Source organism: Puma concolor, chromosome B2 (assembly GCF_028749965.1).
Source record: "Puma concolor isolate L17-30 chromosome B2, mPumCon1.1.hap2, whole genome shotgun sequence".
NCBI classification, from domain to species: domain Eukaryota; kingdom Metazoa; phylum Chordata; class Mammalia; order Carnivora; family Felidae; genus Puma; species Puma concolor.
Window position 1 is genome coordinate 127,671,015 of NC_141671.1, and position 26,545 is coordinate 127,697,559.

Consider the following 26,545-nt stretch of genomic DNA (forward strand, 5'->3'; position numbering starts at 1 on the left):
CCAGCTTTAATACCAAAAATACTTTGGATCATGTAGTTATTGATTATAATAAAAAATTTGGATCAGTGGCTGAGGTAGGGGAAGGAATGGAGAGTTGAAACTAGTGGGAAGTCTGAATGTTAACCATTTTCTTTTAAAACTATAGATTTCTTTAAGAAACAACGACTGTTGGTGAGGATGTGGAGAAAAAGGAACCCCGGTGCACTGTTGGTTGGAAGGCAAACTGGGGCAGATGCTGTGGAAGACGAGATGGAGGTTTCTCAACAAAATTAAAAATAGAATTACCCTCTGATTCTGTAATCACACTAATGGGTATTTACTCAAAGAGTACAAAAACACTAATTTGAAGAGATATATACACCCCTATGTTTATTGCAACATTATTTACAATAGCCAAATTCTGGAGGCAGCCCAAGTGTCCATCGATAGATGAGTAAAGAAGATGAAGGATAAAGATGAATAGCATTCGGCCACGAAAAAGAATGAGATCTTGCCATTTGCAACAACATGGATGGATCTAGAGAGTACGATGTTAAGCTATTTTGCTTAGCCCATCAGAGAAAGACAAATACCATATGATTTCACTCATGTGGAATTTAAGAAACAAAACAAATGAGCAAAGGGGGGGGTGGGAAAGAGAGAGAGACAAACCAGAAAACAGACTCTTAACTGTAGAAAATAAACATGGTTACTGGAGGTGAGTGGGGGGATGGATGAATTAGGCGAAGGGGATTAAGAGTGTACTTATCACAATGGACACTGAATAATGTATGGAATGATTGAATCACTGTATTGTACACCCAAAGCTAATATAATACTGTACATTAACTACACTGGAATTAAAAAATATATATATAGATTTCTTTCCTATATCCAATAAATACATGACTCCAAAGTTGTCTGTGAGTTCAATCTTCTTTTATTTGTTGAGTCACTAGTTCCTTCTTCCATTCATTTGAATGCCTGTGTATGGGGCACCTGGGTGGCTCAGTCGGTTGAGCGTCTGACTTTGGCTCAGGTCGTGATCTCACGTCTCATTGGTTCGAGCCCCGTGTCGGGCTCTGTGCTCTCAGCTCAGAGCCTGGAGCCTGCTTCATATTCTGGGTCTCTCTCCCTCTCTGCCCCTCTCCCACTCTGCTGTCTCTCTCAAAAATGAAAATAAACACTAAAAAAAAATTAAAAAAAAGTAAATGCCTGTGTAGTAATGATTTTTATTACTGTGTCAATTATTTCTGTTTTAAACGGTATTTTCAGAGTGCTTGCAGGTACTTCAGTTCTTTAAATATTTTAAGCAGTCTCTTTTATACCACTCATTTGTAGTGAGCAAGGGACTTCTAAGCTAATTTGATGTGCAGTGTCGATTCTGGAATCAGTATGTAGGGGTGCCAGAGAAGCACCCCCTAGAACGTTGAGAGAAGATTATCTTCTGGGAGTGAAATGGAGGGAGCATAAACATGCGTGAGAGAAAATCAGCACCTTTAGCAGGAAAGGCCCCGCTTCTTAGGCCTGGTGGCTACTTTGAGAATTCGTAGACATAAGAATTCCAGGCACGAGAAGGGTGTCCTCCTGTTGTAAATTAATAAACTGCCCTTCGTAGTCTCTGATGGTCTGATGAGTGTGGGAGCCAGTACAGCTCTGGATGGATGGACCAGCCATGCTGAAGACCAGGTCTCGGTCTCTGGTGTCATCACCAAAGGAAAGACATAGATGCCATGACTGATCATTTAGCCTTCCTCCCCTCCTGTTATCTCTGAGCTACAATTATAATGAGTCTGTTGAAACCGAATTCTGAGTCGTCAGAATCCTACTTACTGATCTCTTATCATACCTTGCCATTCTATGAGACTTTACTGTATTTTGCTCTAGACAGTTTAGACCCTCCATTTTTGTCCCTATTATGTATGATGCCTTGTGATTTTCACAATGTGGAGTTACACATTTGTTTTGTGACTCTTTGATTACCGCCCCTGTGAAGGCAGGGACCATATGACTATCGTATCCCAGTGCTACAGCATTGTATCCCCAGTGCAAAACCAGTACATGATGCAAACGGGGTGATCATGAAGCTAAAATTTCTAATTCTTTTCCCCCTAACAGTTAAGCAATTGAGATTTAATTTAAAACCTCCTTTAAAAAAAAAAAAATTGAAATTGTTTTTTAGTTTTCTAATTGGCTACTCTGTGGACCCTCTAAAAGTTTTCTCTGTATTTGCTAATCTATGCTGAATAATTCAGAAGGATCTTTATAAAATTACCATTTGCATTTCAAAAACGTTTCGCCACCTTCTCAAGATTCCAAATCTTCCCCCCGCATGTAAGCTCTTCTGTAGACCATTTTTCCTGTAATTTTTGTTGGCTTTGTGGCTCTTTCATAAAGTGTCATCAGGGGGAAGAGAGTTCTGAGCAAGGATCAGCTCTCTGCTTGGAGGTACGGGCTTCTCATCCTGTTTCTTTCTCCATTTAAGAGGATTTGACGAAAGCGGATCCCGCAGAAGATGAACCTATGTGCTGCATGTTCATGTTGTCTGGTGCAGTGACGGGACACGTGATGCTTTCTATGAAACATTAATTTAGATATAAGTCCCAGGGCGTCACAACACCAACAGGTAGGGCCCTCCGTCGTCGTTTTTGTTTAACAGGGAGCCTCCTTGAAAAGGAGAGAAGAAGCCAAGGAGGACATCAGCAAAGAAGTCCAGAGTGCACGAGGCTGGACGAGCTCTGCTATTTGAGATCTGAGGCAATCAGGTGAAAGCTGCAAACCTGGAACCCACAAGGCGAACTCAGCCAGCCAGCTCTAACAGAGAATGGTTTTCCTACATGCCACCCGCTTCCTCAGGCTACCACCACCACAATTTCTGCCAGCCTGGGGGCCATGACTGAGTTCTCGTCATGTCCTAATCCCTGGCACAGCGGGAATTCAGAACACGCTTCGTGTGACACCCAGACCTATTCCCTTGTCACTCTGCTTGGCTGATAGAGGTACGTTAGTTCAGGTGAGGAGAGATTTTGATGAGTGAAACTGTTCTCAGGAGGTAAAAGTGGTTTCACTAATAGATCAGAAACTGTCTTATTTGTTCAAATATAGATCTAAAATTCAACAGAAGGCAGAAACTATGTTTGGATGTATAGTACTTTGGTCAACAGCAAAGTGTTCAGCTTTGCAAAACTCGTAAGGGGGGGTCCCTTGCAGTTACTAATTATGCTTCGGGGCTACGAAGGTTCACTGAGGTTTGGGTCTGTGTCCGGATCTGTTGTTTTCTGACTGTCACAGTGGATCCCTTCTTTTCCAAGAAGAGCATCCAACTGAATCATAACGGTTAGTGATTCAACTTGATGTAGCTCTGCTTCTAAAACTGAAAGAGCCTAGGCAGCTGGAGGCAGAAAGTCTTTGATTTTCTTTAAATGCATCAAGTTATTTGGGGCGCCTGGGTGGCTCAGTCAGTTAAGTGTCCGATTTTGGCGCAGGTCTTGATCTCACGGTTTGTGAGTTCAAGCCCCATGTCGGGCTCTGTGCTGACAGCTGAGCGCCCGGAGCCTGCTTGAGATTCTGTGTCTCCCTCTCTCTGCACCCCTCCCCCGCTCACACTCTGCCTTTCTTTCTCTAAAAAATAAATACACATTCAAAAAAATAATAAATGCATCAAGTTACCAACAGTATCAAAAATATTCACCCAAGTGTCCATCGGTGGATGAATGGGTAAAGAAGATGTGGTATATATATATATATATATATATATATATATATATATATAGATACACACACATTGGAAGGGTATTGGGTCATAATAAAGAAGGAAACCTTACCATTTGAGACAACATGGATGTACCTTGAGGGCATTATGCTAAGTGAAACACGTTGGTCAGAGAAAGGAAAATACTGTACGATCCCACTTACATGTGGAATCTAAACAAAACAAAACTCAAAGCAAGAGCCCCAAACTTGTAGATACAGAGAACAAATTGGTGGTTACCGGAAGCAGGGGATGGGGGGCTGGAGGGTGGGTGAAATAGGTGAAGGTGGTCAAAAGGTACAAACTTCTAGTAACAAAATAAATACATCCTGGGGTCATGTATAGCATGGTGACTGTGGTTAATAATACTGTATAGTAGATTTGAAAGTTGCTAAACAAATAAATCTTAAAAGTTCTCATCACAAAAAAAAATGTGTAACTGTGTGGTTATGGATGTTAACAAGACTTGCTATGATGATCATTTGGCAATGTGTACGTATATCAAATCATTATGTTGTACACCTGAAACTAATGTCATGTTATATGTCAATTATATCTCAAAAAAAAAAAAAACCCCAAACAACTCTTTACTAGTTTAGTAGTTTGTGCACAAAGTGCACAAATAATAGGATAGATTTCACAAGCCACATGCAGAAATGTGCCTGATTCTTGCTGCACCTTGAATGCCACTAATGGAGCTTCTTAAAAAAGCGTTTGTTTTTGAGGGAGAGATCATGAGCGGGGGGGGGGGGGGGGGGCGCAGAGAGCAGAGGACAGAGGATCTGAAGCGGACTCTGTGCTGACAACAGAGAGCCCGATGCGAAGTTCAAACACAGGAACTGTGAGATCATGACCTGAGCCTCAATCAAGAGTTGGATGCTTAACCACCTGCGCCACCCAGGCGCCCTGATAATGGAGCTTTTGAAGTAAACTCAAAAGGATTGTGGAATCATAGCAAGTTGCAGATGAGAGGACCCATAAAAACCATCGAGTCCAACCCATTTCATTTAGAGTTTATAAAAATTCAGACTAAGGGAGGTGAAATGACTTGCCCACAGAGATAGGGGGACTCATGAGCCAGAAGGAGGGGCACAGATGTTATGAACTATCTTGTGAAATTCTTGCCCTGTTGCGTATGCCTTGCTGACAAACCTGAAGGGAAATGGCACCAGAAAAAACTACACGTGGCTGAAGACTTTCCTCGCACACGCGTTGCCCTCCGGAGACCGCCAGGATTCTTCCCTCTCTGGAATCTCTGGCAAGCCCAATCGCCATCAGAACTTGAGCCAGGGCATACGGGTAAGTCATGCTGGTGGCCAAGAGTGTCCTCAGAGGCAGACAAAAGATCAGGGACCTCTGTTTAGACAAAGGCGTAGAATCAGTTCACCGAAAACATCTTGATATTCTGCTCTCAGGTTATTTGACGAGAACTATTTACAACAGGCAGAAGCACTGGTTTGAAGAGTCCCGGGGGCAAATATGGTGCTCTAGAAGGTGGAAATCAAGGTCTATAACTAGGACTCTGGAACACCTGGAAAAAAGGTTATAGTTCTAACTCAGGTGAAGATGGCTTGGTAGGCAAACAGAATCTGAAAAAGAAAAGTGCGTAGTATGGATTATATGGACAAGTTAACCAAGCATTTCTCCTAACTCAATTGTGTCCCTTCGTCAGTGCCAGACTACTTGATCACCGTTCTTTCCAAACACCCCTGTTTATTACAAAGTTCTTTTAATTTTCAGAACACAGAGTGGGTGAGGCCCCACTGGAATGCTGAAGGGTAAGTAGACAATGGAAGCGAGTGAAACTAGGAAGGACTACACATAATGTGTGAGATTAGTTATCTAGAGAAATAACTCAAGAGATTGTCTGTACACATTTGGCTGAGGAGAACAGGAATCACCCACATCTAGTCAATGTTGACCAGGCTCTGAATCTCAGGGAGGCATTCTTAGGACAACAGGACAATGAAACCACTTTGGAAAAACCAAAGAGTAACAGAAGTGATTAGAACCAACCATGCAACCTGCAGTCTAATGAGTTGTCTGAAGAAAGAGGCGTTCCCTGAAGGTCAGCATGACATCTAGATGAAATGGAGTCTAAAAAGTAAGAATTTAGCCGTGTCTATGTGCCCTGGACCAAAAAAGCACAAATTTTGGTGTCTTGAGAAGTGTCCTCTACTGTGTGGGAAGGTTTTCTCAGTGGCTCTAATGTGGTGTCTGTCAACTCTTTCCCTCGATCTTTCTTCCCCCTGTGCTGATTCTGTGTCTACCAATGAAATTTCTGATAAATAATTCAAGTTTTAATAGCTAGAACAACTAGAAGAAAATATAAAGGATATTGTTAAGATCGTAGGGTAGGGGAAAACTTGAGCAACATACAGAAAGCATAAATTATACAGGAAAAATTGATAACTTTGATTATGTTAAAATTTCTGAATGACAAAGGAGTTAATAATGTTAAAAAGACAAACAGCAGGCAGTGGGGTAGAATATGACTCTAGACCAAAGTTAAGTTTTGCAAACTAAGGGTTGTGTTTTATTGTTTCTCCAAATCCGGAAAAACCGCTCCAAAATTCTTTGGCCTTTCATCCTTTTCTCCACGTTGAGGAGAGGATAATAATCAGCATTATCCTGAATGGAAAGGAAGGGAAAGACTCATTCTCCTACTTTCTACTTTCCCACTTTGAATGAAAGAACAGCTTTCAAAAGATACAATAAGACAGAGGAGTTTTAAGGCAAGAATAAAACAGTGAAAGATAAACATCAAAGGAGGAAGAACAATGGATAATCGTATCAGTAAACCCTGGGGGAGGGAAATTTTCTTAGGGCTTCCTGGTAGCCAAGGCAAGGGAGAAATATGTTGTGTTACATGACTTTCATGGTCGAATATGGAAAGGACCACGAGTTCATTAGGAAAGATACACTTTTGCTTTGTTGTGACTCTTATCTCTGAAAGGAATTTATCATGTAAGTTACCCTAAAAGGAATATTGAATGACATAGTGAGAAAATACCAGACAATATGGTTTGGTTGTTTATTCAACATGGCACAATAACTTCTGATATATTGATCAAAGAAATTCTTTAATAACCTTCTTCCATGATAGTGTTCAGAATATTTCTCCCATAAGTTTTGTAGTATGGGCCTCTTTACTCTTGTCCTGCCCATTTTAGATTGAAAATTCCTCTGCAAAAGGACTGTGCTAGTTCCTTATACTTTGCACAACACACACACACACACACACACACACACAATGTATATATAGCACATATGGGATTTTTTCATGGGGACTAGATTTTTCATTATGGTTTATACTTTAAAGAATCCACTATCAATATTTATGTTGGAAATAGCAGTCATGCAAGACATCTGAATTTTACTCCTTAAACCATATCTCTCTTCATCTGACCTATGACCCACTGATATGTTTGTTTCTGTCTTTAATAAACCTCCTATTTAGACTTTCAGATCGAACCATTCATGAATATTTCTCTGTTTTGTTTCTTGTTTTGCATGCCAAAAATCAAAACTTTCTACAGAGCGCTTGCTTTTGGACTTGAATAATCTGTTTCTTCTTTTTCACATTTATTTGAATCATTATGACTATTTTTCCTTTTAGTGACAGTTCCTCAGTTGTATTTCTTCACATACTTTCTTTGAGGACAGCTCTTGCATCCATGGATTATGCCTACGTTTGACATTTATGTAGGGGTATAACTTCTTTTTTCCTTTTGCATGTCGAGTCAATTTTACTGAAGATTGCTGGGAGACCAAGGGGGGAGATTCTATTGTAACAGGGTGATACATTTACAGCTGATTTCTTATAAATTTTGTATGATTGTGACAAAAGGAACTGATGTAAAGACATGAGTGAAGAGTAAAATTATAGGAAAAATAACTGTCCATTGTGAAAAAAAATAACTTCCATGGAAAGTACAAAAAGACATTAAAAAAAAAAGAGGGGTGCCTGAGTGGCTCAGTCAATTAGGTGTTTGACTCTTGGTTTCAGCTCAGGTCATGATCTCATGGTTTGTGAGTTCGAGCCCCACATCAGGTTCTGTGCTGACAGTTCAGAGCCTGGAGCCTGCTTCAGGTTCTGTGTCTCCCTCTCCCTCTGCCCCTCCCCTGCTCACGCTCTGACTCTGTCTTTCAGTAATAACTACACGTTAAAATTTTTTTTTTTTAATTTTATTTATTTTTTCAACGTTTTTTATTTTTATTTTTGGGACAGAGAGAGACAGAGCATGAACGGGGGAGGGGCAGAGAGAGAGGGAGACACAGAATCGGAAACAGGCTCCAGGCTCCGAGCCATCAGCCCAGAGCCCGACGCGGGGCTCGAACCCACGGACCGCGAGATCGTGACCTGGCTGAAGTCGGACGCTTAACCGACTGCGCCACCCAGGCGCCCCAAACAATTTTTTTTAAAAGAAACAAAAATTGCCATTTTCCAAATGTTGATACTGTAGGGTTTTTTCGTCCACTACTTTTCAGGAACTTCTAAGGACTCTAGAGGAGACTGGAGTGAAAAATACATGACCGTCTCCAGCAGCATGCTTGTAACACCACGTACCTTGAACTTGCGTGTGATTGGAGCTGTCCTGTGGGTTGCTTCTAACTCCCTGAGCTGCAAGCAGCTGCCTTTATAAATGCCGGTAAGTTGAGTCCAACACCAACCGATCACATCTGGGTGGTCTTCAGTATGGGAAAAAGCTGTTTGTTAACAGGCTGTGAAGAAACCATTTGGATAAAACATGCTAACTTCAAATATGGCACTTTGCTTTCAGCCCTAAGGGTCCTTTCCTTCTCTCTAATAGTCTCTTGTTTCCCCACCCCCTTGCCTAAGAACTTTTATTTAAAGCTGTTTGTAGTGTGTTTTCCTCTCTTCTCAAGAGACTCTTCACGATGGAGCACAAATTGAGGGTTGGTGGAGGGAGGTGGGTGGGAGATGGGCTAGATGGGTGATGGGGATTGAGGAGGGCACTTGTGACGAGCACTGGGTTTCTTATGTAAGTGATGAATCACTGAATTCTCCTGTATTTTGAATATATCCCGAATGCACTGTATGTTAACTCAGTACACTTTAAATTAAAAAAAAAAAAAAAAAGCCGTGTGGCTTTCCCTTTCTCAGTGTCTATCCAGCAAGTTTTTTGTACGGTGGACCTTTTTAGAGGAACGGAAAAGCTGGTGGTTGAGTTGTATTCCTGGTGGACAGTTATCCCTTCAGCACCATCTCCTCAAGACCCTCTCGCTTTGGTGGTCTCCTTTTCCTGGATTACACTTCTCAAGCTCCCCATCTCCCTTGGCGGCCTTGTGTTAGCCTGAAGTCGGAGATTTCTGGCAAAAGGCAGTTCACAATATGTACTCTTCTTAAAGCCCAGCTGCTGGGGGGTGGAGACCAAGCTGTGAAGACGCTGCTCTGCTGGTGTTCTTGCCTGGCTTGAAGAATCTTCCACAGATCCCCAAGTGGGGACTGGGAGAGGGAAACGAGGCTTGTGCATATCAAATACGACTTCCTAGAGGCTCCTTCTGAGCTTCTGCATTTCAAAGAGGGTTTATTTATCCCATTAGTTAAGTCATCACATTTAAGGCAAAGAAGCTTTTTACAGGTGTGGAACTCTTTAGAAAGGACTTTCTATACATTCCCCAGTGTTGAGCTGCCAACAGAGTTTCCACATTGGTTGCTAGGCTAATTCAAAAGATGCTTTGTGGCTCTAAGGAGAAAAACAAACACTCCAGGAAGAGAAGTTCTCACAGAATATTGTAGACTTGGTGTGAATGAATGAAACCAACATTTTTCTTTCCTTAGCAGATTCAACTTGGCAATCAGTTATAACCATTATCACTTCGTGATAGATGCTAAGTGCCACTGGGTGTGTCATTGCAATAATCTCCTGGTTGGCTGTATATCTTCAGTCCCCTCTTTCTTTCTTTCTTTCTTTCTTTCTTTCTTTCTTTCTTTCTTTCTTTCTTTCAATTTTTAATGTTTTATTATTTATTGTTGAGAAAGAGAGAGAGAGAGAGAGACAGACAGACAGACAGACAGACACAGAATCTGAAGCAGGCTCCAGGCTCTGAGCTGTCAGCACAGAGCCCAATGTGGGGTTCGAACTCATGAACTGCGAGATCATGACCTGAGCTGAAGTCGGATGCTTAACCGACTGAGACACTCAGGCGCCCCTCAAGTTATCTTTCTAAATCACATCATGTCGCTTCTTACTTTCCACTTAAAATCCTTCAAGAACCCACGGAAGGTAATACTACCCTTTTTAGTACAGCAGAGAAATCAGGCTCCTGCCGTCTTGTCCACCTTCTTTCTCTTGCAGCCAGTATGCTTTTCTTTTTTCTTTTTTAATTTTTTTTAACGTTTATTTATTTTTAAGACAGAGAGAGACAGAGCATGAATAGGGGAGGGGCAGAGAGAGAGACACACACACAGAATCTGAAGCAGGCTCCAGGCTCTGAGCTGTCAGCACAGAGCCCAACGCAGGGCTCGAACTCAAGGACCGCGAGATCATGACCTGAGCTGAAGCTGGATGTTTAACCGACTGAGCCACCCAGGCGCCCCCAGTATGCTTTTCAAGAGCAACTGCATAAGCACTAATGTTCAGCATTGTACACAGAAGCACAATTTACCAAGGACCAAGTGTAGAGCTAGATGTTTTATAGCGCCCTTTGATCTCCTTTATGACTCTCAGAAGTAGGTGTCCCTGCTTCACAGATGGGAAAACAGAGGCTTAGAGAGGTTAAGTCACTTGTGTGAAGTCATCAGCTTCTAAGTGGTGGAGCCCAGAGTCCCTCCTTAGGTGGTCTGATGTCTCGGTCTGTGGGTTTAACCACTACACCACACTGCCTCTCCTGCTGAATTGCTAGTTGTTTCTGTACATCCCATTCATTCTTTTTCATGGCTTTTGCCTTCCTAGGATCTGTCCCCACTTCCTGGAAAGTCCTATCCCATTTGTTCAACTAGCTGGCTTCTTCTCCACTGAAAGGTCTTTGCTCAGTTGTGAATTTTTCTGGAAAACTTCCAGGGGTCCCCAAGGCAGTGTTAAGAAACAGTGCCTTTGCAGCCACAGTGCTGAGTTAGTGTGTGCAGTCGAGCTTTTGTTAAGTTGTATTGGGTTTGTTTACATCTCTATTTCTCAGACTAGACTGTGAGCTTTTTGAGGGCAAGGAATTTTGTCTTTGTATCCTCGATGTCTACGTCAGAGCCTAATACGTGACCAACTGTGCTCAAAACATTCTTGTCAACTGGAGTGAATGTAAGAATAAATGGGGAGAAGGGGTGCCTGGGTGGCTCAGTCGGTTGAGTGTCCGACTTCGGCTCAGGTCATGATCTCATGGTTTGTGAGTTTGAGCCCCCGCGTCAAGCTCTGTGCTGACAGCTCAGAGCCTGGAGCCTGCTTCAGATTCTGTGTCTCTCTCTCTCTCTCTGCCCCTCCCTGGCACTCTGTCTCTGTCTCTCTCTCTCTCTCTCAAAAATAAATAAACATTAAAAAAATTAAAAAAAAAAGAATGAATGGAGAGAAGTTAGGGGAGTGTAATGCATACAAGTTTTGCTTAGTCTTTTTTTTTTTTTTAATTTTTATTTATTTTTGAGAGAGAGAGAGAGGGAGAGAGAACAAGCTGGGGAGGGGCAGAGAGAGAGAGAGACACAGAATCCAAAGCAGGCTCCAGGCTCTGAGTTGTCAGTACAGAGCCCGACACAGGACTCGAACTCACCAACCGTGAGATCATGACCCGAGCTAAAGTCAGTCGCTTAACCGACTGAACCACCCAGGTGCCCCAAGGTTTGCTTACTCTTAATCACCCTGTGAAAGTCTGTTCTCTGGTGTGAAAGTTCCCTGTTAAAGGTTTCTATGTCCCTCATGTCCTTGAAGATTGTAATGGACACCTTGAGCTATTTTCAGTATTTCCAAAAAAAAAAAAAAACCTAACAGAAACCATTACAGTAAGCTGAGATAAATCCCTATAGGCTAAAAAATAAAATGTCAAGTTTCTTTGTTTTGGCTAAAATCACATCAATTTGGTATGGTGACAGATTTTCTTTTATTGATCAGAAACTATGATTGGCAGGAAAGGCTATGTGTGATTAATAAAACAATACGAAGGTAAGTTATCTGTTAGTTAAATACTGCTAACTGAGTGGAAGAAATTTCTCAAAGATTGGATTCATTCATGGGGAAAACACCTAATAAAAGTTATCCTTTGTGGTACAAATATGGGAAAGTCTCTGCTTTTGTTAATGGACTCAGGTAGCCCACAACTTTCTTATCTGCACAGAATCTCCTTTTCAGAAAGCTGAGGAAATTATCTTATTATTAGGCAAATATGGCTTCTCTGGTGAACGTTTTTTTTAACCTTTCCATTGACAACTGGATGTGAGGGTAATCTGATGTCTTTATCTGCCATCTGCTGATCATTAGATTTAATATAGCTTATTGAGTTGAATTTACATTTATTTAAAAAATTTCACTGTTAACCATCTTCCAAAATAAAAGAAAGAAGGAAAAATAAAAGATAAGAGAGCAAAGGAGACAAATGAGCTTTTCTCTCTTTCCTGTGGCTTCTGGCCAGTCTATTTTGGTTATGAAAACAGCCAGCAGGCTACTTTATTGAAATAAAACCCAAATTCCCAATTTGCCAAATTTTTCACTGACGTGGCCTAGCATACGCCATTATTATAAATGATTTCATCCCTGCCAGTGAAGGCAAAAGTTCCTTCATTAGTAGTTCTGGCTCAGTCACAAACTGTTCCATGGGCTCATTTGGTCTTATGATTTATTATAAAATTTATAGAGTGTAAACATTGCCATAACCTTTGGAGTAGTAAACTCCTCAAATCTTTTGTAACATCTCCTCAGTCCCTTGTGCTGTTTGGCTGACACATCTTCCTAGGACTGTAAATATTCTTCTGTTTCTTGCCTACCATCATTCATAGAGAAGGCTACTTTTTCTTCATTTCTGGACCCCCAAAGTCATAGTAATCAAGCTTCACAGAAGATAGCTGTCAGGTTTTGAAGTTGGCGGCATCGAATTCCATTCCACCCAAAGTACAGCCATGACCTATCTCCTCGCTCTAGTTCACCCTCCAAGAGAAGATGGCGTTTTTGATTCAAAAAGCACTTTGAACCCCTCAGTTCCCTTATTAAAAATCTTTGATAGCTCCTCATTGCTGACATTTTCAAGTCCAAGTTTCTTGATGTGGTGTTCAAAGGCCCTTGGCAATTTGTCTTCAAGGCTAACTTTTTAGCTTCGATTGCCACCAAAGCCACTGACGTCCTTTCCCTTCCGACCACCTTGGATACTCACCTTTCTGCAACATGGCAGGACCTTGTTTGCCTAGAATGGTCTTGCGTTCCTGTCCAATTTCTCCTCGTTCTCCAACGCTCTGCTCAAATGTTGTCATTTGTGGGAATGGTATTCATTCTCCCAGCCTATTATCTTTTGATTTGTATTATAGTTAGTTTTTTCTGCATCTGCCTCTTCCATTTCCATGAGCTCTTTGAGGGCAGGAGTCAGATATTATTTATATTTAGATCTCTAGGGCCAATCACAAGGAAGACCATAAAAATCAATTTGGGACACTTTTGAGAGTGCAAGGGGGCACTGTTAATAATTACCTTGAGGCCACAGGTGTAAACTGGGTTTACCTGGGCGATACAGGATATATTTTCACCCTACCAATCACTTCAAGCCTTTCAATGTCCCTGTCTTCCTTCACCTACTTTCCAGTTTTACCTCTACCCAGTCTCCTTCCCTGCCACCCACACAATACAGATGGCTCATTCCAGCCTCACCAAACTGCCTTGAGCTCCATGACGGTTTCTGCCGTTGCTATCCTCTGCCATGTCCACCTGGAAAATTCCTCTTCACCTTTCAGGATTTTCATATGCATAATCTTCCGAGAAGCTTCCCCCAACTCTCTCCAGATTGGATTAGGAGATCATTCTGGGATGATTGCCAGCAATAAGCATACCCTGCTTTGTACTATACCAATTTGCTTATTTTCTTGCCTTGCACGGTGAGGGTAAGTTGGAGCTCTCTGAGGCAATGACTGCGTCCTATTCGTTTCTGATGTCCAGTCCCTCTGTGCTATTGTATTAAATGTCAACTGGATTAAGCATAACTTTGGAATTGCCATAGCTTTTAGTTAGAAAATTCATGAAACTTTTTGTAACATCCCCCTTTATTATTTATTTAACATATATCTCCAAGTTTGAAATTGCTTTTACATTCTAATAAATGTGACACTACTCTTTGTTGAAATTAATACGTCTGATAACTAAATACCAACTTATAATTTTATTTGAAACGTAACTGATCTTTGGGTCTTTGGGTCACCATGTTTTAATAGCTCCTGGACCTAAAATCTTCCAACTAGCATTCTGGCTTTGAAAAATTTTGAGGGGATGTCCAGGATTAATTTTTTTTGAAGAGTGTCTGATGCATATGAAATATCTTGGGAACTTGGGGGAAAATTCTGTGTTCGTATGTGAGTCAATTAGAAAACAAAGGAAAATTTCTTCTTACCTCATAGTTATTCTATATTTTCTTGGCTCAATTTCAGCCAGTCTTCCTAAATCCTCGGCACTTGAAGTGGGATGGAAACGGGAACGATCTCTTTCCCATCAGAAGAATTTACGAATCACATCCATATACCTGTTTCCTGGGAAAAGACCTCCCAAATCTTCTACTTCCTTCCTTCTCTTTTCTCACTTCAGTCTACGACCCAGGAAGTGACACATTGACAAACAGTAAAAGCAGGTCTGATGTAGCACCAGACCCAGAAGAAAGGGTACTTAGAGAGCAGTTGATAGGTTTGTCTCTTTTCCTCCTCAAGGCCTGTGGTTTCTCTCATCCGTGGGAACACTCACTGAATGAGCAAGAGGAATCCCTGAAGTGGGTCACAATTTTTGAGCACCTAGTGCTGGGTCTGTCACGGTCCAACCTGCCCACAAATCTGGAATGAAAAAGGAATGAAAACATACTCGGCAAGTTTTGTAATGAATTACATCTGGCTGAAGTCTTTGGCCAAAAGATGAGGAGAGTAGGAAAGAGAATGAAAAAATGTGTCAAGGTAATGCACCTGAAGGAAATGAATATTGACTTTAAAAGAAATTTCTGGAACATTAGTTGGTAGTTGCTTTAATCTAGTGCCTTAGGTTCTTCAAGATGTTGCTTCTGCTCCTGCCCCTTGTGCCCTGCTCTTTTGTACAGTTTATTCAGGAAATACCTGAAAAAATGCTCCTGTGTCTAGGGCATCGCCACAGGCACTGGGAAAACAGATGAAAGATAGGCCCCCTGCTGCTAGCTCAGAGCCTCTGTCTTGTTTTTCCAGACACCTGGTTTGAAATATCCTCCGTTTTCAGGCCTTGCCTCTCAGCACACGTGGCTCCGGTCCAGGTTATCCTGCTTGCCCTGGGTGTTTTATGAGCTTCTTTATACCAAAGAACAGTGACATTCCCACAAGGCCCAATTAGTTGAGAGGTTAGTATGTCCTAGGTGCTGTGATAAACAGTGTACAAATATTATTTCACTGAATTCTCACATCAACCTGAGGTAAAGATTATTTTCAGAAGAAGAAACTAAGGTTAAGAGAGGCTAACCAAATGGTGTGAAGTCATGAAGTCACCAGCTGGTAAGAGTGCTGATGGCAGGTCCCCTGAAGCCGGCTCCTCAGCGATCACCATCTTCAACCGGCATCTTTTCTCTGCCTCTGGCAGAAAGGGTTAAAACCTTCTCCACCCTTTTGCCCCTAAATTTATAACTTGTTCCTTATTGGAAACCTCAAATCTAAAATCAGAAGAGCGGAGACCCCTCTTCCGAACACTCGGGCTGGTGAAACATCAACAACAAGAATTACTGTTGCTCACGGAGCCCTTCCATTCCCAGGTCCCTAGGTGCTCCCTTCCACTGTCTGACCCTTGTTGGCCTGACCCCATTATACCAAACTGTCTGCTCTGTTCAGGGCCCTAAAGAGAGTCAAAAACGTAGCTCTTCCCCCTCTCCTCCCCCACCCCCCCCCCCCTCCAGCCCAGGGCAACTGGACAAACATACGTGACTGAATTATGGGGGTGGTAGCCAGCCTTCAACGGAAATCCCAGAAGAGTTAGTATAGAAACAGACTTCTATTATACAGTCTCAGATAGAAACGAGGTAATGTAGATTTTGGCAGGAAATTATTATTTTTGACTGATTCTCAAACCCACAGTTTATGCCAAAACTCACTTCCCCACCCCCAACCCACTCCACTTGCTTATACAAGAACTTTGGATACCCTGAATTATTTTGGAAATTTGGGGAATATTCTGGGTTCCTATGTGCAATAGGTTCCTGGGAAATTACTTCAAAGTGTAACTCAAGCAAAGAACAAGTTTTGCTTGGATGTCGCACAACCTCCTCAACCAGCGTACCCCATAATGCCTGCTTGCTATGTTTCAGAGATCTCAACATCTAGGCACGTACAGTATTTAGATAACAAACAAGTGGACAGTGCTTACAGTAGGAATGTCTGCTCATTCTCAGGCAATGCTTCACGCTGAGATTTTTGAAAAGGTGCTATGGACATGGTGTTTTTAGGTTCTAGGTCATAGGTTCATGTGCAACCCAGACTAGTGGCTCTCATGCAATATTTATCTTTGGAAAATGAACCATGGTTCTAACTCGAAATCTAAGATGTGGTTGGATATATTTTAAATTTGGTTACCACCTCCGATACCTTGTTGGCAGTCGTAGCAAAAATACTATTTGTAGTGAGCTGGGGTAAAATGCACATAAGATATTAATCTTGAAAACATAAAAGTGAAATAAGAAAAGAGAAAAAGTAAAAATTTTATCAGGCTGAATCATCTTAAAAGACACACACATACATACATACGATAGCTTCCTTTTGCTTTTATAATTGCATGTGCTGTTAAGAAATGTTTCATTTAGATGAAAATGTCACCTCCTGCATAATTTTTATGATCACCCTAATTTTGGAGACTCTTCAATTTAATATTTTCTCTATCTAAGGAAACATTGTGATCATTTTATTGAGTTTTATAATGTTAATATTTACTTTACCTACCAAAAATTCATAAAATTTTTCCAACTAGCATTTTCATGAAATTGGTTATTATTTTCTCATGAAATCGTCTCTTCTTAGAAATAGTTTTCTAAGGTAGAAGGCAACTTTTCTAGGTAAAGATCAAATTTACTTTATTTTTTTATTTTTTATTTTATTAAAAACAATTTTTTTTTTAACATTTATTTATTATTGAGAGACAGAGAGAGATAGAACACAAGCAGGGGAGGGGCAGAGAGAGTGGGGGAGACGCAGAATCGGAAGCAGGCTCCAGGCTCTGAGCTGTCAGGACAGAGCCCGAGGCGGGGCTCGAACTCACAAACCGCAAGATCATGACCTGAGCTGAAGTCAGACACTTAACTGACTGAGCCACTCAGGTGCCCTGAGATCAAATTTACTTTAAATATGCTCGTTAATCATTCCTTCATTCATTAAGCGAATATTAACTTTGCCCCTTCTATGAGCATAGTACTTGTTGAATTGGGTGTTATAGAAGGATACAGAACACCTGTACGATTTAATACATAAATTGTTCTGTATCCGGTGACTGTAAGTTCACTTCCAAAGAGCTTACAGTCTAGGAGTTACAGTGCAGACAGTAGTCCATGTTAAATGGGGATCGAATATTTCCTGAGATATCACAGGAACGTCGGACCTCAAAAGGTGGGACGTTGTTAGGAGGTTGATGAAAGGCATCCGGATCAGGGCCAAGGGTTTGATCAAAAGCCCAGTAATGAGAGTGAGCAAAGTGTAATGTTAAAGAATCAGAGTGCATCCTACTCAGATGTGGCAAAGGGCTTGGGTGTTGTAATGTCTTCAGGACTCAAAATTACCCGTGAAGACTATTCCTGAAACCACATGACAAAGCGTGTGGCCAGTGCAGTGTTGGGCCCTGGAGAGGTATGGATGGGTGATGGAGCTCGAGTTGCCATTTGGGTTCGAATGGAGGAGTGATGGTCCCCAAACATGGTGACCCTTTCTTCCCCTTCTATTCCTCCCACCATTTTCCTTTTCAATACAAGGGGGAAAGACAGATAAACAGAAAACACCATTTTTGCTTTTGTTTTTACTCTCACATGTGGCATCTGATCTTCTGTCTGTGTATAAAGCTGTTTCCAAATTTAGAGAAAGGCCCATTCTTTGAAGTTTTCAGTGATGAATGTCTGGTTCTGTTTGCAGTGCACTCTGGTTTTCCACAGCTTTTTTTGCTAGGGAGATTTTCTTTTTTTTTTTTTTTTCAATATATGAAATTTATTGTCAAATTGGTTTCCATACAACACCCAGTGCTCATCCCAAAAGGTGTCCTTGCTAGGGAGATTTTCTAATATCATTAAAACTGACTTCCTTCCATCTTTCTTCCTCTTTCTAGGCTTGAAAATGGTTAAGTCCCTTCCTCAACCTTTTCTGGGCCAAATAGCTTTATTATTTTAGTTATTTTCTCTAAGGGCTGTTTCTCAAACTTACAATCAAGAAGAAAAAAATGATTTCTTCTTAAATGCCCCCACATTCTCCATATCCCACTTTAAAATGTGGAGCGAAAGACAGTAGAGAACACTCCAGGCTAGCCTGTATCTACTGAACGCCAAGGAAAGGCCTCTTGTTTTGCTTTTACTAAGTCAATTATGCTTTTAAGGCTAAAGCACGAACACCAGTAGTTGGTGTTGACTGTGACCTCCTGATCGTTTTCTTTATGACTTCACAAAATGAATCCTGCAATTGTGTGTTTTGTTTTTCTTCCCATGTGAATTATACTACAGAACCTCAATGTGTTTGTGTCCACCCACTTCTCCAAGTCATCATGATCATTTGCACTTCTATCCAGTTTTCCAAAGTGGAATGTACCACACCCGGTGTGATGTCATCCCTGAACTTAATAACCATATTCTCCATCATCATCTAAGTCCCTACTAAAAATAGCATCAGGTAAAGACCAACCTCTCTGGAATCCCATGAGGTATGCATCTCTGGGCTGGCACTGGACCATTAATAATTACTTACCGAGAAAGGCCTTCTAAGCCCTAATGAGTCCATCCAATGACAAGATGATTTCAGGATGTAGTTCTTTAATTGCCCAACGTCAAGCAAGACAAAACTTAAAACTGTACGGTAGGTCAAAATACTTCATATCTTTGCCTTCTACTTGGTTTCTTTAGTTTTGTTATGCTTCTGAGGAATAGCATTTGACTAATGTGATAGGATTTCTTTTTTAAACAAAACTGCCTTGATTTTATCCAGCACGCTACTGTGTGTATCTGCGTGCGTGTGGGTGTGCGTGTGTGTGTGTGTGTGTGTGTGTGTGTTGGGAAGATTGTACTGTAGTTCTGGATCTGAATGTTAAGGTGTTGAGTCTAATTTTTTCAGTTTTTCTGTTTCTCTTTTTAAAACCAAAATGTGTTTTTCTCTCTTTCAAGTCCATAGGCACCTCACCTTAAGTTTGCAAGGATAATTGCTAGTGATTCTGTGATGACTTCACTAAAATGCCATGCCACGGTGTTTGCCAGTAATTGTTTATTCATTCTGCCATCTGAGTTTGAAGGTCATGCATTAGCATATGCATTTGTATATAATAATGATTTTCAATTTATTGAGTAGAGTCATCATCTGAAGCACTGTAGAAACACGAGGATAAAAGCAGTTCCTACCTCACATGTTTGTCACTTAACTGAGATAGACACGACAATTAAAAAACAAAAATGTAGAGAAAGGAAAGGTCAGTCAAGCTGCCAAGACATTGCTGGCAGCTAGCTGAATTTTTCTTTGGCACAACCTTTGGACTGGAGCCATTTTGATGTAGAGGAGACCCATTGTAGGAAAAGCTTTCCTGGAATGTGAGAATTTTGACAAGAGGTCTGAAAAAGAAAAGGGAACTAGCTAGAATAGTTGGAAGCAGAGCTTAGATTTATATAGAAACAAATGGATTGTTCTCATCCTTCTGTTCTGTGACAGGGATTTTCAGTGGCTTCCAAAGGAATTCTGTATATGACGGGTATGTAGGGGAAGGGAGATTGTTTAAAGGAGTCAACCCTTGTTTTACCTGCCTGGCAAACAAAAGAACCTTCCAGCCACATGAAATTGGTTGCACAACTCACAACATTTTAGTTATGATAAGGGTTGTTGCTAGAGACTGGTGTTTCTGGTGCTCGAATTCTAAAACATTGTTTTTTACAAGCCATCCACCTTGTTGGGTGTTGTGACTCAAATGTTGGTTGTGGTTAATCTGTATGGAGATGGGAATGGAAATGAGTCCCTCAGGGAAGGCTGGCTGGGTCTCTGCTTGGCCATCTGCATACTGTTGAGAAACGTGCATGCTGATGAAGCCAGGTCTAGCCATGTAATCTCATGTCACCTGTTCTTCACGTTGACTATCTCTACCCTAGTGGCCAAGGATAAAGTCTGACATGGTGTCATCTTTTTTTGTAGTCTATACTGGGATCTTCACCTCTGGGATCTCTCTTGGGGTGAGTCAATGAAAGGATAGCAATCACCTCCAGGAGGCTGTCGGTAGTAGTTTGAATGTACCTATAGGGGGCAGGGGGATGAGCGCTGTCATCTACTTTATTCTTTTTCCATTAGCTCGTTGGACTAGTGAATTGTATTTCTTAACAACCAAAAGCCTGGTCCTAAGGACATGAGATTCCAAATGGCTAACCTGCAAATTGGAGCACAAGAGGAACAGAGGGAAGAGGTAGGGAGCACAGCATGATGAAGGTTGGTATAAAATGTTGTAGCGTCCAGCAAAGCACTCTTAGTTATTGATGGGCCATCCATTGAAGGTGGACATGGGTGCCAATGATGTGGGCTGTGGAAAGGAGAGGATGGGAGGGGGTCTCCAAATTTTGTCCATCACTGCTCTCTTCTTGTTTTTTTTTTCTCCTTCTATTCCCCTGCATGTCTACTACTAAGGCTATACTCATGGCAATATTCAGTGTCAAAGCATTCTGCTTTGTACCAAAGATCTCTGAATGAGGCTACTGTTTATTGTATTCTTTGTTGGGTGAAAGGTTAAGAAAAAGTGCATGTATTTTTTTTTTATCCAGTTCATTCAGGTTTTAATATAGAGCAGAGCACAATACAATGAAGAGTATTGTACATTAATAGTCCCAGCTTCTTGAAGATATTGAGAGAATACAGCTATGTGTTCTTTCTGTAAGTTAAAAGTAGACCTTCCAAAGACTTGACTGATCTCCTTCTTAGGTTGTTTGGAGAACTGAAGCCTTTTGGACATGGTGAGGTTTGAGCCTTGGCTGGCATAGAGATAATTACCAAAGCTTGGTTGCTGAATTACAAATCCTACTTACCTAACAGGCATACAATAGCAGCTTCCATAATGGAGTAATATATTCCACAGTGGGTGCCAGGGAGGGCAAAGGGAATGTGTTATCCTGCAGTGGATTGCCCCACCTCTTTGATACTGGCTGGAAACAGAAGTTGAAACTTGCCACTGATTGCATAAGTGATTCCTTCTATACAATTTGTCTAATTACAAATTGTTATGTATGGTGATCATTAGCTTCTGGGTGGAGAATTTGGTGTTTTATTTGAATAGAATCCTGGTGATGTTCAGTTCCAGGATATACTCCTTCTGCTTCCAAAAAGTGTGGTCAGGCGCTACCTTGTTTTTTTGTTTTTGTTTTTGTTTTTTTGCAGGTAGGGGGGAATACTGTCACGTGATTTATGCTGAAATGGGATTTTCTGTATTTTGCCATAAGACTCTCTGTTTGTTAAGGTGTTACGTGCTGACTTTGCATGTGGGAATGCATGAGCCAGGGGCACGCGGAACTGATGTGGTGAGAGTCCCATGCCCAGCCCTGGCAAGGGATGGTCTTGGCAGGAGCTACTGCTGAATGCAAAGCTGGAAGGGACTGTCTCTAGATTACTCAGAGCCACTTTCTACACTGCTTGGGGTGCTGGGAAGCTTTGTTTGCAAACTCTTTTGGCCTGACTTTTGGCCTTCTCGTATAATAGTTTTCTGTCCGTTTGACTCTGGGGAAGATGCAGTGAGCTGCTTCTGGTTCTGAATACTTGTACTACACCTCACTTGCTCATGGACGTCAAAGCTTGTGGTGTTCCAAGTGAGTAAAACTTCGGAGTAATGGATGACTCTCTTTCAGAAGTTCCTTTTCATCCAATTTAAGAATTGCTTTTGACTAACTTAACAACGATGATCAACTTAATGTACCAGGAAGAACACAGTCTTTGGAAAGACCAGAATGGATTTCTTACCTGCGTCTCTCTGGGCAAGGTTGTACAATCTTTCTGAGACTCAGTTTACTCTGGGGATGAATACACTTAATCCTTCTTAAAGATTATTGAGAGCAGTAATAAGGTAATGTATGTAAAGAGACTAACACAGTGTCTAGTTTATGTCAGTCACACATCATGCTGTGGTATGTCCAAGTTGGCTTCCACTGACTTGTGAACCAACTGTTAAATTTTCAGGAAGTTCTTGTGCTGGTTGCCATCACTTTGGTAGCTTGAAATCAGCTATGGAGTGCAAATCAGACCTTTTCTTCTCCCTGAAGAATTGGTTGTTACAAACATTTAAGAGCACACTGTTGATAACAAATCTTAATCCCCGTTTGTCACAGCCCTAAATTTTATTATAGACCTCCCAGCCTTTGTAAATGGTCCATATAGAATTTGAAATGATCCTGTAAAGAGGATATAAGGTAATCACCATAAACCTGAGTCATTTTCCATATTGTAACACAAAGATACTTCCAGGGCCCATTGAAATGGTCCTTTCTATCCTATAGGACTGGAGAATGTTCTACTTTCTGAGATTTTATGTTTGTTTTTTAAAATTTGTTAATGCTTTTATTTATTTTTGAGGGAGAGACAGAGCAAGTGGGAGGGGGGCAGAGCGAGAGAGGGAGACACAGAACCTGAAGCAGGCTCCAGGCTCTGAGCTGTCAACACACAGCCCAATGCAGGACTTGAACTCCCAAGCTGTGAGATCATGACCTGAGCCAAAGTTGGACACTCAACCGACTGAGCCACCCAGGCTCCCCTATGTTTGGTTTTTATATCTTTGCCTTTTATTTACTTACTTAGCTATTTATTTATTTATTTATTTAGTGAGCAGAGGAGAGGCATAGAGGGAGAGGGAGAGAATCTTAAGCAGGTTCCACACTCAGCACAAAGCCCGATGCTGGGCTTGATCCCCCCACCCTGCGATCATGACCAGAGCCAAAAATTGAGAGTTGCCATTCAACCCAGACACCATCTTTGCTTCTCTTATTATATCAGGTTAGTTGGTATGGCTGGCCTTAATCGTTCCTCCCCACCTACTGTTTGCTATTTCTCATCATTTGTTAGCTGAAGAATCAGTTGTTAACATAATGTGTAAAGTAAATGTATACTGGCTCCTAATTAAAAAAAAAAAAAAATGGGCAAAGAATCAGGATCCATATTTCTCTGAAGCAGATATACAAATGGCCCATAAGCACATGAAAACAATGCTTGATGGCATTAGTTATCAGGGAAATGAAAGGAAAACCATAACGAGATACCGCTTTGTACTCATCAGAGTGGCTATGGTCAAAAAGTCCAATAAGACTCGTGTTGATGAAGATGAGGAGTAACTGGAACCCTCACACACTTGGGAGGAATGCGAAGTGGTGTCGTTGCTTTGGAAAACACATCAAGTGATTAAACACAGACCCGCAGACTTATACATATGACTGGGTAATTCTACTCGTAAGTATACATCCAAGAGAAATGAAAACATATGTCTATACCGAGACTTGTATGTGAATGTTTACAGCAGCATGAGCTCATAGTAGCCAGAAAATGGAAACAATCTAAACGTCCATTCAATTGGCACATGGATGAGTAAAATGTAGTGTAGCCACACAATGGAATATGGTTGGGCCATTAAGAGGAATGCAGTACTGATACCTACTACAATATGGATAAACCTTAAAAACATTATGCTAAGTGAAAGAAGCCAGTCACAAAGATCATATATGATTCCATTCACATGAAGACCAGAATAGGGAGATCTTTAGAGATAATAAGTAGATTAGTGATTGCTTAGGGTTGGGGTGGGGATAGGAGCAAGGGAATAGGGTAATGATAGCTAAAAGATATGGGGTTTCTTTTTGAGGTGATGAAAATGTTCTAAAATGGATTTTGGTAATGGTTGTGCATATCTGTGAATGTACTAAAAAAAACAACAACATTGAATTGTGTACTTTAAATGAATGAATTATATTTACTGAGATATATGCTATGTGAATTATATCTCAGTAAAGCAGTTACATTACAATGAAGGTTTAATTCATAGACTACAAGAATGATCTAAACTGAGGAAAATATTCCTATGCAATTAATACATTAATTAATTTAAGGGAAAAAAAGCAAATTGGCTTTGAGCAGCAACCTGAAGAATTCATCCATGAACTGCATGGATTTTGACATCTGTTTTGGCTGTTAAGGAACTCATTACTTTTCTTTTCTTCCTTCCTTCCTTCCTTCCTTCCTTCCTTCCTTCCTTCCTTCCTTCCTTCCTTTTCTTCCTTCCTTTCTTTCTTCCTTTTCTTTCTTTCTTTCTTTCTTTCTTTCTTTCTTTCTTTCTTTCTTTCTGAAACTCTTTTTTCTTTATGGTTATATTCTGGAGAGTCACTGTCTGAGATAACTAACATCCATCTCTCTGAGTGAGTTGCTTACCATACAGGAATTTTAATTGCCCTTTTGGATGAACCATACTGAGCATATTGAGTATGTCTCTCTCATTCCATTGGTGTGTACACTTAGTGTAATAGTTTGGATGACAGTGGTGTTGATATTGTTGTTCACAAAATCTGGCATCTGTAGAGACTGGGGAAGGCTCAAGTGAGGGGTGGGGGTGGCAACATTGATATCTATAAGTCATCATAAGTAGAACAAAGATAAATGATGAGTAGATGTAGCCTAAAAATAGCAAAGTTATTTAACAGCTGTGTGTGTGTGTGTGTGTGTGTGTGTGTGTGTTATCTTTTGGAAGAAGCTTATAAGATATTTTGGTGCAAAGAGTGTAGAGGTGAAGGTACTTCTGTAAACACTGGCCCATGCCAGTAACTTTCCACTTGATGTAACGCTGTTGTGTTATGCCAACACCCAGCAAATCAGTCTGCCCTTCGTATTTTGCAGAATTGCTGTGAAAATGTTACCTTATGCCCTCTTTTAGAAAGAATCTACACATTTGGAGTGGAAAATATCTATGTCATCTGAAATGTTTTATTAAGCATTCAAATTCCTGTCTGAGAAAAAAAATCATTTCTTAAGGATAAGCTGATCTCTTCCAGAATAACTACACTTCACTTGCAAAAATGCTATGCTGTGACCCTTCTGTGGTGAAATTCATATTTTAGCTTCTATTAATGCTATTTTTACATTAATATTTGGTTTGTTCTTGCTCATGTTTTATTGCTAGTCATTCTTAGTTTATTTTTGTTTATCACAGTGCTCAGGGATTAGATTTCAGGAAGAAAAGCAAACAAGGAAAAGTACTTCTGAAGTTCCCCAGCACATCAGTTGCCTCAACATAGTAAATCCAGGCAAAGAAATGCCAAGACTCCAATAGCTCAGCCCCAACCCTCTGGTAAGGTCAAAATACTGCAGGAGGGGAATTAGCCAGTAACTGTTTCCACCATCATGCCCTGCTCTCCATGTACCTGCCCAGTTGTGCGATCCTTAGCTTGAGTGTTAGGATGTCATTTTCTCTACAAGCACTCGGTCAATTATAAAGTACTTGGCATTGTGGGAGAGCATTTCTTTCTGACCTCTGTCAGCAGATGCTTGATCTCTGGAAGCCTGGGGATTGATTACCTTCTGGTAACCACAGTTGCCAATCTCACTGAGACAGTTGGGGAGAAGAGAAGGGCAGAGGGGTAGGCAATCTTATTGCTCCTGGTGGTCAAATCCATTGATGAATTGCCTCCTGGGGAAGATGGAAAAAAGAGTGTGCAATGATTTGTGTATTTGGGAACCTCCAGGGTCAGGGGAATGCAATGACTTAACTGACACTTGCCTTTATTTTATTGGAGTTGGTACACGATTTCAATATTAGATCTTTGTGCATTTTCTGGGCTTGGAAGAAGATATAAACAATTTGCAAATGGTATTTGAAATAATACTTATGAAACTTTTTAATATATACATTTTCTCATCTCCCATCTTAGAAAAGATGACAATGGCAACTAATAAGTAAGAAGACAGACTGGATCTCATGAGGCGGAACTGAGACCAGCTCATAACATCTCATATCAGAAGAAAATTCAATTTATGATGCCATTTACAGACATTTCTAGTCTACCTACAAGCTGCAAAAATATTAATATAGGTTTTTACTTTTATGGAAAACATATATACCCCCTATGTTCATCTTTACTTCATTCCAATTATGAATAATTGATAACTTAAAAGACCTTCCTTAGGAGATTGTACCTGTCTTTCCCCATTGCTTGTAACGAGGTTCCTGGTGTTATCAGATATTTCTTTCTATTTTTACCATCTTCTTTTGGAAACAAGGTGATTTTAACTGAATGCAGAATAAGCGTGTACCACTGATTTCTGTAATGACATTGGAATATATTCCCTTTCATTTTTACTGCAATTAAATAGTGTATTTTCTTTCTCTTTCTTTCTTTCTCTTCTTTCTTTCTTTCTTTCTTTCTTTCTTTCTTTCTTTCTTTCTCTTTCTTTCTTTCTCTTTCTTCTTTCTTTCTTTCTTTCTTTCTTTCTTTTTCGTTCTTTCTTTTGGTTTT

The 26,545-nt window shown here is 40.7% G+C and overlaps 1 long non-coding RNA gene across 1 annotated transcript; it reads left to right on the forward strand.

Moving 5' to 3' along the window:
* The first annotated feature begins 22,859 nt into the window (after nt 1-22,859).
* On the forward strand, nt 22,860-26,324 carry LOC147581247 (uncharacterized). The gene is made up of 3 exons (XR_015250880.1): nt 22,860-23,495; nt 25,250-25,380; nt 25,961-26,324. It is a non-coding gene; the product is annotated as an uncharacterized LOC147581247 (long non-coding RNA).
* The last annotated feature ends 221 nt before the right edge of the window (nt 26,325-26,545 follow it).